This window comes from Giraffa tippelskirchi, chromosome 2 (genome assembly GCF_054371585.1).
Source record: "Giraffa tippelskirchi isolate mGirTip1 chromosome 2, T2T-mGirTip1v1.2.pri, whole genome shotgun sequence".
Lineage (NCBI taxonomy): Eukaryota > Metazoa > Chordata > Mammalia > Artiodactyla > Giraffidae > Giraffa > Giraffa tippelskirchi.
In genome coordinates this window covers 38,010,192-38,023,870 of record NC_137276.1, presented here as the reverse complement: position 1 = coordinate 38,023,870, position 13,679 = coordinate 38,010,192, and the positions used below count along the sequence as shown (strand labels likewise).

General features: G+C 38.0%; 1 protein-coding gene across 3 annotated transcripts in view; it reads right to left on the bottom strand.

The window, feature by feature from the left end:
- LOC145531861 (uncharacterized) overlaps positions 1 to 13,679 on the bottom strand; it is a 289,352-nt gene that overhangs the window by 80,640 nt on the left and 195,033 nt on the right. The gene's annotated exons all lie outside the window — the stretch shown is intronic.

Genomic DNA, 13,679 nt, shown 5'->3' with positions numbered 1-13,679 from the left:
GGGAGGAGAGAGAACATCAAGGAAGAGGCATTTTCCCACACACTTTTGTCCCTGCCTTGGGTTGGAGAAGTATTCCTCTGCAGACCTGTGAATGTCTGGGGCTGCACTTAGCACAGGCTGCAAATACAGAGCTGGATTATCAAAGGAGATCCGTGTCCCCTCCATAGAAGGGTGGCACCTGGTCTTAGGCTTGGGCTAAGAATATTTACTTGGTTCGGTCTGTCTTGTATAACTTGGTGTCCAGGTCACTATATGACTCTCTACTTTGGAGCTTGGTAGTTCTCTCTTTGCTTGAGCTGCAGTATCTGCCAGTGTCCTTGACTTATTATATGAAAATCAAATGAGTGCCAGTTTATTCCAGCCACACACTTTCAGGGTGGGTATTTGAAAGAAGTAATAGGTTTGACAGTACAAGTAAAAGTGAAAGTCGCTCAGTCATGTCCGACTCTTTGTGACCCTATGGACTATACATACAGTCCATGGAATTCTCCAGGCCAGAATGGAATGGGTAGCTGTTCCCTTCTCCAGGGGATCTTTCCAACCCAGGAATCGAACCCAGGTCTCCCACATTGCAGGCGGATTCTTTACCAGCTGAGCCACAAGGGAAGCCCTGACGTGTACAAGTAGTGTCTAAGAAATAAAGAAGCAAATACCTGTCTTTAATCTAAAATTGATCAGATTTATTTTTTTAAAGCAATTTAGAAAACTTTCAAACACACAGAAAAGTTTATATGTATAATTTTTGCTGAATCACTTGAGAGAATGTTGCAGATATCACAATCCTTTATCCCCTTAAAGAATCACAATGTAATAATCAAGAAATTCAACATGGGGAGGGAGGTTCAAGAGGGAAGGGGCCCATGTTTACTTCTGGCTGGTTCATGTCGATGTTTGGCAGAAACGATTCTATAAAGCAATTATCCTTCAATTTAAAAATAAATTAAAAAAAAAGAAATTCAACACAGATACACTACGATTCTGCTACCATTCTTCAACATATAGTCCGTGTTCAAGTTTCACCACTTGTCCCAATAACGGTCTTTATAACAAGTTTTATTTTTTGATTCAAGACCCAACATAGTAGTAATTGTTTTCAGTCTCCTTATATCTAGATTAGTTTTCAGTCTTTCTTTGAACTAAGTTAGACATTTTTGAAGAGAACAGGCCATTTGTTTTGTAGAAAGTCCCTTAGTTTGTGCTTGTAGGATGGGTTCCTTGTGATAAGATCTAGGCAAAGATATTGTGTTTTTGGGGGGGGGAGGGGCAGACATTCTACATAAGTAATGTCATGTCCTTCTTAGCACATCGAATCTCGAATTTTGTGATGTTACTTTGTTTTGTTATTGGTGACATTAGCTTTGATCATATGGTTAAAAATGAAAGTCATGCAGGATTTGGCAGTAGAATGAATAGTATAGAAGGTTTATTCTACTCTATTAAGTAAATTTTTGTATCTAATAGACTAATATGCGAGGAGATACTTTCAGAATATACAAGTAATTTGTTCCTTAATAAACATTTTAGCCAATGGTTTAAGTATCTGTAATGATTCTTCCTCGAAGCAATTTATTATTATAGAGTTTGAAAATAATGATTTTCTAGCTAGTTCATTTCTTTCATGTATGATGGTAAGAATTCTGCTGAAAAAGGGGGCTTCCCCTTTCTTTCTTCCTCTCTTCTTCCCTCTCTCATTTCATCTTGATGTGACAGCTCCCTTTTCCTATGGTATTTTATTAGAATTTTAACCTGTTTGCAATGGAGAGTCTATGATCACTTTGTAGTTATTTGAACCATGTGGATAACAAAGGCACCATATCACCCTTTTCATCTCTTTAACCACTATACCACAAGCTTCACTATATCAGTGTGCACAAACATTTTTAAATATATCCCACACAAAGAAATACATTTCCCATTATAATCCTGTGTTCATATACCTGTGCATTAACATAAGCTGAAAATTACCACTTAGGTTTATTACCCTTAACACATGCAAATCATATTGTCTAGTCTATTGTTTTTTTAAAAGGTGACATCCGTCTATGTGAGTCTGCCCGATATACCATAGAAGAATACCATAGACTGGATTGCATGAACAACAGGAACTTGCTTCTCAGTTCTGGAGACTGGATCAAGTATAGTCAGATGCAGTTCCCCCCTGAGGATCCTCTTTCTGTCAGCAGATGCTTGCCTTCTCACTATGTCCTCACAGCAGAGACAGAAAGAGAGCCACACACACAGAGAAAGAGACTGAGATGGGGTCAGGGGAGAGGGAGAGAGAGGAAAAGTTCTCTGGTGCTCTCTGGCCATCCCTTCTTATAAGAACACTAGGACCTCAGGATATCTTTTAAACCTAACCACCTCCCAAAGGACTCATCTCCTACACCATCACATTGGGCATCCAGGCTTCAATATATGACCGTTGGGGAGGACACGGTTCAGTCCACAGCACCACCTCATAAATTGATCTCATATCCATCATTGGGTAATAACCCACAGTTTGAAAAACTCTGTTCTATGACTCATATTTTGCCCACCATCTCTGAACTCTAGGGAAGTTTCTACTAAGTTCTATGTTAATCTCTCCTGTTGTTCTAACCACATGCACACATAAACACCACAGTCCTATATGATATGGAGATAATAGTACTGAGAATGTTTAATGGCAAACATTCCTTGAAATAAAAAAAAATGGCCTCCCAAATTCAAATACATTATCACATAAAAACAAGTTCCTAGCTATTTACAGAGTTGCAAATACATTAAACCATTGTTGTCTGGTATTCAGAGCAAGGAGGCCCATTTTATACATGGAGGCCGATCGCATGTGGGACCCATGGATTGATTATTCATTACCACTCTGTTTCCTGGTCATTTCAATTACTCATTTACCTTAACCAGGTTGACTGATGTTCTTTCTTTTATCAAATAACTCATTGTTTGACTGAATCGACCAAGTAACAGCTTGTGTGCTGGAGATAGTGCAAGTAAAGGCAGAGCTGACAGTTAATCTAAATGAGACCATTTGTTTTGGGTGGATCTTAATGCAGTCTTAAGGAAAATAACCATCAGAAACTATCCCTGAACAGATAAGATAATAATTTTGAGAAACAGAAGACAGCTATTATTTAAGCTTTCCTTCTTTTTAATTTGTTTCTTAATAATGTGAAGCTACTTGGGAATGATGAAAATACGTACAAAATATTTTTCTAAGCTAATGAAATATTTTTGTCAGGAATTTAACAAATGAATTTGTTTTATTATCTAAAGAAGGTCCATAGAAAAAGTTGCTGGGGATTAATCACTCAAACCTGAAATCAACATTTTGATATCTCAGGTATACTTGAGAATGTCATTGAGTCATACTACCAATTCCCTAGGGCTGGGTTCTATAGAATATTTCAGAATGCAATCCATCCTGGAAATCTATATTTCTCCAAATAAGATAGTTTCTTGTGTTCACCATTAAGCTTTTTCTTTAGTGAATTTAAGGGTGATTGTTGACTCCCGTATTAAAATTGGCTGAGCTATAATTGTCAGAGTGATCATATTCTATGGTTTAGAATTATGAGTCTTGCATAGTCACTTACTGTTGGTGCTAACTTATACCTCTTTGTCATGTTTATATACTATTCCTGTCTAAACAATTCCCACCAACCAATGAAGGTGGAATAATCTCTACACAAATAGAGGGGATGATCGAGTGCCTTAATTTTCATAAGACATCAACCTCTTTCTTTTTACTGTCAACCAGTTTTGAAAGACCAAAGATGGTCCAGAATCAGCAATACAGAATCAGTTCAGTTTGGTCGCTCAGTCATGTCCGACTCTTTGTGACCCCATGAACTGCAGCATGCCAGGCCTCCCTGTCCATCACCAACTGCCAGAGTCTACCCAAACCCATGTCCATTGAGTCGGTGATGCCATCCAACCATTTCATCCTCTCTTGTCCCCTTTTCCTCCTGCTCTCAATTGTTCCCAGCATCAGGGTCTTTTCAAATGAGTCAGTTCTTTGCATCAGGTGGCCAAAGTATTGGAGTTTCAGCTTCCGCATCAGTCCTTCCAGTGAATATTCAGGACTGATTTCCTTTAGGATGGACTGGTTGGATCTCCTTGCAGTCCAGGGGACTCTCAAGAGAATAGTGACTGGAAACTACTGGAAAGACCATAGCTTTGACTAGATGGACCTTTGTTGGCAAAGTAATGTCTCTGCTTTTTAATATGCTGTCTAGGTTGGTCATAACTTTCCTTCCAAGGAGTGTCTTTTAATTTCATGGCTGCAATCACTATCTGTAGTGATTTTAGAGCCCCCCCAAAATAAAGTCAGCCACTGTTTCCACTGTTTCCCCATCTATTTGCCATGAAGTGATGGAACCAGATGCCATGATCTTAGTTTTCTGAATGTTGAACTTTAAGCAACTTTTTCACTCTCCTCTTTCACCTTCATCAAGAGGCTCTTTAGTTCTAAACATTTTTCAGAAGAAAAACCTGACATTACCTAGTGCCTGAGTTTTTATCTAAAGTTCAATTATACAAAATGCATGGAAAATCACCTATATGATCTATAGCCTCTTCATTGCTCAGTTTTCTAGAATTGAGAGAAAGTATAAAAAGCAGTCATAATAAATTTGCCTTACATCTATATAGGGATATGTGCATGCATGCTCAGTCAGTTCAGTTGTGTCTGACTCTTTGAAACCTATGGGCTGTAGTCCACCAGGCTCCTCTGTCCATGGGATTCTCTAGGCAAGAATACTGGAGTGGGTTGCCATGCCTTCCTCCAGGGGATCTTCCCGACTCAGGGATCGAATTTGTGTCTCCTGCATTGCAAGCAGTTCTTTTCACTTTTTGTCTTCTCTACTTAGAGAATAGGCAGAACTTTTCCTTCAGTGTCCCAAAAGAGCAAACAAAATAATTGGATATCAATACAGAAAAGAGTGATGAAATGTCTCTATTTGCCCAGAATGGCCTGGTTTCTACCTGTTGTTCTAGTGTAATTATGAATAGTGACTTCTTTTATCATTTTCAAAATTGTTTGGGTTTGAAATAGTAATCATGTGGTCCCCCTATCAGAGGAACACAAATTCTGCCCAGTTTGGAGTTAAAAAAAAGGAGACCAAGCATTTTCCCTCTCAGAAACAGTAGTTTTCTTGCTTACAGAGTTTGTCTTGGGCATGTCATGGGCAAACCCCTAAACAATCTACCTGAATAGAAGCAACATTGGAGCCAAGGATCTGGGACTGGTCAGGTCCTGGAAAAGTAAAATTCCGGCTTTGACCAAGTCTTGGAAGCAGTGTGGACATTTGAATGTTTCTCTGCAATGTCTTGAATAGGAAATACAGGGTTAGGAAAACTTTTTCTTCACAGTGATTATAGGATTCAAGGTAAGACCATAGTCAGAGAGGAAGATTTCCTTAACTTTGATAAATTCTTTGACACACAGCTCAAACACCAATGGTATCCTGTAGCCTCATGCTGATGACTTTAAAATATTTGGATATCATAAAAATAATTTATTTCTATGGTGTATATGGCCAAGACTACTGTTTGGAACCTTTTATTCACCCCTACAGGGGCTGTAAAAAAAAAAAAAACTGTATGCATGAGTGACACTCAGGAATAAAAACTATTTCTTTCCTTGAATATATTTTTAAATCATCAGTGTACTTTTATAACCCCAAAGAGTACAATATCCTTACATAGGATGCATACCAGAGTCATTATTTCTTTAAAAATCTTTTTTGAAAATATAGCAGCAATTTTCATTTGAAAGTCAGACATCCTACAACAGCTAGCAAATTGCAGACCCACGAAGTCAGCTACATTTTGGTCCTTTCCTTGATTGGAGAATTGGGCAGAAATGATCAAGATCAATCCAGGATGCATGAATTTCACCTTCTTCAGTTTCTGAATGTTATATGAGGCCTGTAATTTCGTCTACAAGATGACGCTCTTAGGGAGTGAACAAAGAAAGCAATTGATGCTTTATTCTTATTCTTGCAAACCATTTTGCTTATTACCTTCTTCGAAGTACAATTGAGTGAATAGTGATTATTCTTGCATAGGCATAAATGCATATATGTGGAAGAAGCTAAAAATGAATGGCATGAAAATAGCTTTCAACTTCCAAAATCATTTGTTCAATCTTCCAAATGAGGCCAGATTTGCACAGTGGACATCAAACTTTGAATAGACTCTTCCAGCTTTGTGGCTAGCTCTGGGTCCAGTAATGTAAGGTGAACAGAAGTAAAAATTACTAATGTAAATTTTTCTACCTATGGTCAGGACTATGGGGAGAATCTAAAAACACATCCTTATTTCTCAGAGTACACATTACAGCTTAACAAGCACTGATGTAGTTAGTAGGTTGTATTTGCAAAGCTTCAGAAGCACATGGATCCATCTAGAACTTGAAGCATGTTTACTTCAATGCCATGTCTATTGAGTTCCTACTAGGCACTTTACATATTTTTAAGGCATATATTTGTGAAATTAGTTCATGGATTCTATTCTATGAGTGACTAGAAATAAATGTGTAATTGGTTCAGTTAACATAAATTTTTCTTCCTTTTCCCTTGTCCCCCATTATAAGTATGTATCCTTAGTCAGTGCTCTTAGAGTGTGTAAATATATATTTTCCTTTCTAAATCATTTGCAAATGACTGCCCACATGAATTTCATGAATTGCCATTAATTGTATATATTACTCTTCAGCTTACACATATACAGTGAACTCTCACTTAGGCACAGTGATTAAGGAATGGTCGCTAACAGTTAACTGACCATTCTGGTTAACTGATAATTATATGACACATTTCCAGAAATTAAGCAAAATTGCAAGCACTATGTAACACATCATTTAATCTGGTCTTACACAGGCACAGGGGATTTTAGAATCTTCATGTGGCTCAAACTTTATTGTTACATGAACACCAAGGCTTACCAAATTTATCTTTGGAATATATTTTATGGGGACCCAGCCCTCTTTTCCTCATCCCTGATTAATTTACTCTTCCTTCTGAAATCTGAGGGTTTGTTAAAAGGGTAAGTTCATTTTACTTCTCTGCTTAAAAATACCAATGGCTCTCTCTTTCTTTCAGGATAAAAATTCCAAATTGTCAGTATGGTCTGGACCACACATACTTTTCAGGGTCACACATCATCAGGCTTCTCTATTTCCCAGTTCCACTCAGCACAGGTGTATCATCTCTATCTCTTCAGTCTATCCTCCAATTAGAAAAATGATTTTCAGGTCCCAGAAGTCTCTGTGTATTTCCTGGCCTCCAGGCCTCTGTGCCTGCTGCCCCAGTGACTGGACCATTATTTTTCTGTTCTATTCTTTCTATCCCATTGCATGAGTAATTCATATCCCTTCAGATATCAGCTCTACCATGGATTTATCCAAGTGTCCTATCTGCCTCTCTGATACCTCTTTGAGTCTCAGCCCATGCATGCATGCTAAGTCACTTCAGTTGTATCTGAGTGTTTGTGACCCTATGGACTGTAGCCTGTCAGGCTTCCCTATCTATGGGATTGTCCAAGCAAGAATACTGGAGTGGGTTGTCATGTCCTCCTCCAGGGGATCTTCCTGACCCAGGGATCGAACCCACGTCACATTGTGTCTCCTACATTGGCAGGCGAGTTCTTTACCCAGCACTTTGAACTCAGATTTCCTGTTTATTTCTCTGTCTCCCCAAGTCTTTCAGGGCCTCCATGGTAATGAGTTAAGTGTTTCTCACCATTAAAAATCCAATGCCTAACACAGTGACAAGCATAGATGTCACTCTGTATATTTTAATGAAATAAATGAATGTACTGCTTTATCAAAAAGCATCAAATTTAATCTGTTTAAATATCACTTTTCTATATGCACTATAAGAAAAGGTGGCAGATAAACTATTTACCATGAATCTTTAGTTCCCTGGGTGTGTGCCCTAGAAGATTCGTCCTAAAATTAATACCCAGTATTAACATGTTTGCTTGTCACTTCTTTTCAGAAAAGATAAGTGCAGATAGGACAAATGCAGAGCTGGTTAGGCCAAAACCAGCTGGCTAGGCTGCCCTTCATAAAAATGAATACAAGATTCTGCTCATTTGTATGCTCTGATTATTACAAGAGAGGATGAATTACAGACCATGTCCTTAGAACAAAGAGTGGCAGAAAACGCGAACAAGGAACTGTGGATGTATCATGTTAAATAGATTCTCCAATCTGGCGAAACTGCAAACTAAATATGGTAAAACCCTGAGAATTTAATTAAGCAATTACATACAGGAAAAGTATTTAATTAAGAGGCAATCAACAGGATTTTAAGTTTGTTAAGAACTAATCAAACTCAACTGATGTCTTCATCTTCCAGGAAAGCATCCTCATAAAGAAATGGTACCTCCCATCCTCAAGGATGTGACCAAAGACACAGAGTCTGGTGGCAGTGCCTGAGAGAGGGCTCCTCGCTGTGCACGAGTGAGAAGACCTGGGGCAGGAAGTCTGTCTTTGTAGTCATCGGCTGTGCTGTGGTGATTAACGACCCTCCAATCCAAAGGTTTCCAAACATAAATGCTTATTTCTGATGCGCATTTCATGTCAGCTGTGTCAGTTATAGCTCCATGTCCACATCCCTTTACTGCAAACTCCGGCTGAAGGAGAAGCACTTTTTGGGACATGGCATTCTTATGGGGAAGGAGACATGAAAAGCAATGTTGAAGCACACAATCACGGCTATGATTCTTTTCAGATATGACGTGTCACAGCTGCTTCCATGCCATTGGCCAAAACACATCATCTGACGAAGCCTGATATTAGACTGAAGAAGTGCCTGCCAGCAGCACAGAAGCTCTGCAAGTCATGTATACAGTAGGATAGTGCTATGTGCTCATTTATAAAAGGGAGTGAATACTTGGGAACAATAATATAATGGACTACAGTCCTTGAACTGGGACACAGAGCAGACCGAGTCAAAATGAGGAACATGGCAGGGACGTGTGAGTTTGAAAATGAAAGGCCCTGTAGGATAACATTTCTAAAACCTGTGTCTAGTCCTCTATTATATGTGGAAGCTGTGTGGCTGGAGGTTAAGGACTCGTGCACACAGATCTCAGATTGTGCTGGATGGGAATCTGTTTATTAGCTTGGTGACCTGGTGAGGCATTTCACTCTTCCGAGCCTCAGTTTCTCTGGCAGAGTCTATTTTCTGATCATGAAATATCAAAGAAATATCCACATGCTTCTCTTTTATTTAATCACTCTACCTGCAATTAAGGTGAGGCCATGAGACAGGTTCTGGGCAGTGGGATAGGAAACTTCCAGATATGACCCCTAAAATCTGCCCTGAGACCCTCAGCCTCTGCAGAGAAAGAATTGGAGAAAATATAGCTCTCTGAATCACTCGTTGGAGAAGACTCACACAGGAAAGCTACCCAACCCACCTAAGACTGTGCTGGGGTGACAACTCTGGGTTGTGTTAAGTCATTGAAATCTGTTTTGTTTCTGCACTGATCATTCATCTATAGAAGAGACCAAAGAATGAGTTGTGTTTTACAAAGATGAATTGAGATAATTTACACAAAGCACAGGGACTTCCCAGGTGGTGCTAGTGGTAAAGAATCCGGCCAGCAATGCAGGAGATGTAAGAGATGCAGGTTCAATCTCTGGGTCTGAAAGATCCCTTGGAGAAGGGCATGGCAACCCCCTCCAGTATTCTTGTCTGGAGAATCCCATGGACAGAGGAGCCTATCGGGCTGTAGTCCATAAGGTCGCAAAGAGTTGGACATGACTGAAGTGACTTAGCATGCATGCAAAGTGCAGAGCAATGTTTGGCACAGTAAAGGCTCATTTTGTGGTGTTATAATTTATTTTAAGGTCATGTTTATTTAGAGATTAAAAATAAAGTCATTAATATCAGTAGATCTAGTTTATATTCCAGTTCTGCTACAAACTAACCATGCATGTTAAGAACATTATTTAACTTCTCTATGCCTCAATTTCTTTGTTTATAAAATGGCAATAAAGAATAACATTCAACTTGCAAGGCTGTGAATTTATAATAAGATAATCCATGTGGTGGTGGTGACGGGTGGTGACGGGTGGTGGTCTTTTGCCTGATCTACCATTATAGAAGCAGAGTTGACTGTCAAGTAAAAGAACTAAGGTGACAAGCTTATGTAGAGACTGAACTATGATTTTGATGTGATCAACTGAGCTGACTAGTCACAACATAAGTACTTATAGAATTGTCTCCATCCACAAAGACAGTGCCCAGATAATGGCAGACTATCTATATCAGTAAGTGGTTTTTTTGCTGAAGACATGAAAAACTTAGGCGCTGGGAAAACATATATACCATTTTAACTTTGTTGTGTTTGTATTTCTTTTTTAATAATTTTAATGCAGTACTGGATTCAGCATTAAAACTTATTATGTTTTAAATTAAAATAGTTACATAGTTTATTGTAGAAAGAAGCATAGATATTTGTGAAGAAAAAACTGCATAGTTCGAATACAAGAAATAACTAGTAATTTTTTTGTATTTACATTCAACCTTTTTTTCTATGGGTAAGCTTTGTTTAACATAGTTGGATTTTCTAGAGTTTTATTAAAATCATGACATAAATATTGTTTTCAAGGACTTAATTAAACGAATGTACCAGTTTACTTAATCATATATTTATTTTGGGTCATTAATTTGTTTTATTTTATTTTTTGCTATTATAAATAATGCTCCTGTTAATTTTTCTGTTATATATTTTTCCATGCTTTGATTTATTAGGACAAATTCACAGAATTGAAGTCACTAAGTCAGATACAAGAAACATTTATAAGAAATAATATATTGGCAAATTATTAACCCTAGAAATACAGTCATCTCTTGATATATGCACACTAAAATCCTTTGATTCTCAAGTCCCTTACATAAAATACATTTGCATGTAACCTACACACATCTTTTAAATAATCTCTAGAAAACTCATAGTACTAGTACAATGTAAATGCTATGTAAATAGTTGTAAACACAATGTAAATACTATATAAATAGTTGCTGGCAGGTGCAACAAATTCAAATTTTGCTTTTTGGAACTTTCTGGAATTAAAAAAAAATGTTATCTATCTGCAGTTGGTAAATCCACAGATTTGGAACCTGCAGATATGAAGGGCTGACCATATATGAAAATGATGATTTCATGTGGCCCATCATGTTTTTAATTTTTAAAGAAATATTTGCTGTTTGCAAATATTTACTAATATATTTGTATTTATAGATTTAAATATATAGTTATTTTCTTAATGATACGTGGGTTTGAAAAGTCATCCACATTTATTATTAGTGCACAGTTTTTGAATCATCTCTTTATGTCAGTTGCCAATATCAAATATTTTCATTACTGATTTGCATGACTATTTCTAAAATTAAAGTTATTAGACATACTGTCTTCTAAATTTATATCATCCTGTATATCAGGAGAACTAGAAGCTGCCTCTGCTCTTCTTAGCTCACTTTTAACTAATTAGGCAGCTATTTTTTTTTTTTTTTTTTGCTATCTCTCATATACTTTCACAGGCTTCCCAGGTAACTTAGTGGTAAAGAATCCGCCTGCCAATGCAGGAGACCTGAGTTTAGTCCCTGGGTCGGGAAGGTCCCCTGGAGAAGGAAATGGCAACCCACTCCAGTATTCTTGCCTGAAAAATCCCACGGACAGAGGAGCTTGGCAGACCATAGTCCATGGAATTGCAAGAGTCAGACACAACTTAGCGACTAAACAATAAAAACATATACTCTCATAACTGGGTTTCCCAATGACTGTAGTTAAAATCAGTGGGTGAACTTACAAACTTAACAGAAGCAACTCTCCCTGAAGATAGACCTCATGAAGACTTTTCAACTTTTAATAGATAGATTTGATATGTTTCTTTCTTTTTAAAAAATAGCATAGTTACAGAATTTTATTTAAGTCCCTGTCTTTATGGAAAATGTTCCTTCTAACACAACTCGGAACTGTCAGAGAGGTACTAAACTATGGCCGGGTTTCTGTGTAAATTGAAATATGAGAAATAATTGGAGTCTTCATAGAAATTTCCATTTCTGGCTATAACTTACATTGCCGTTTGAACTTCAGACATTTTAGATTACCTTTTCACAGATTACAGTTCTAAGCATTGGGAGTGTTTTCTCAGCACCATGGAGGTGCTGTTTTCCATGACTGCCAACTTTTCTACTGCTTTGTACCAGGACAGGCACACTCTGTGATACAAGCTGTCAGCTGAGTTTTTATGCGTGGCTTCTGCTGAGCCTACTTTCATGCCTGCCATTAATGTAGCTAAGTTCCCAAGTGCCACAGTGCTAAGCAGAAACCCTCAATATCATATGTGACTTTTTTATATAGTGGATTCTATTTGGACCATTGTTTTCCCTCAGTTTTCACCTATTCTCATGTTTTAGGCAGCAAATCTCAAAGATTTTGACATAAGGGATTTCAAATGCACCAGGATAACACACTGCATAAAACTGCTATTGTAAATACCACAACCAGTGTCTTCTAGCATTAAAAGGCATCACCCATCCTTTCATTCATTTGACAAATATTGACTGCCTAGGGGAGCCAGTCTGCCTGCATTTGAATTTCAATTCATTTATTTAGCAACTCTGTAAATTTAGGTAAGTCTAATTAATCTTCTCAGTTTTTCTCATCTGAATTGCATTATTTCAACTATGACTATAATCCAGGCACTGTGCTAGATGTGGTGAACACTTTAGTGATTAAAACAAGCATGGTATAAACTTTCATGGAGTATAAACTCAGTCAGGAGAGGTTTCTGGATTTTGGAGAAGATAACAGAGGATGCCTAAATTTGAACCTCTCTACCTAGCTTCATAAAACGCACAAAGGATAACAAGGAGAGAAAATTAAATCTCCCATAGTTCACAGTTACAACTTTAGTAGGCAGAAGAATATAAAACATCTCAATTGACACATAGGTGAAAGAACATGTCTAAAAATAGTGGAGTCTGTTCAGGAGTCCAAAAGAGTTGGGAATCAGATGGAAATTCTGTAGAATGAGAGAGAGGGCAGTGGCATCAGCGTGTCACTATGACACAGATAATATCAACTGAAGTTTATCCCCAAAAGGACTGAGTCTTCATTCTGAATGGAGAAATAATATAAAGTGTACGTTCAGAAATGGATAGGAGCTCTGGCTACCAAGAATCTAAAGGAGGATTAGAAAGGGAGTGTTACAGGCAGGTACCACCACCATGGAATCTGTCTCTTGGTAGCTCAGAAATAGAGAGAAAGAAGGAGGCATTTGAAGGTAAATGCCACAACTTAACATGATAAAATCAAAGATTCAGAAGAAAACAGACCCAAAAAGTCGCTTATTAAAGAAATTGCACCTCACTGTAGCAATAGAAGAAGACTTTCTTAAACCAAGAAGTCAAGTAAACAACCACTCAAACTCCTATAATACTGCTGCTCTAGGAAAACCAACCCAAATACACTGTTATTGGATGCCAGTAACGAAGAGTCCCAACACCCCTACTGAGTTGTTGCTGCTGCTTCTGTTAAGTTGCTTCAGTTGTGTCCGACTCTGTGCAACCCCATAGACGGCAGCCCACCAGGCCCCCCGTCCCTGGGATTCTCCAGGCAAGAATGCTGGAGTGGATTGCCATTTCCTTCTCCAATGCATG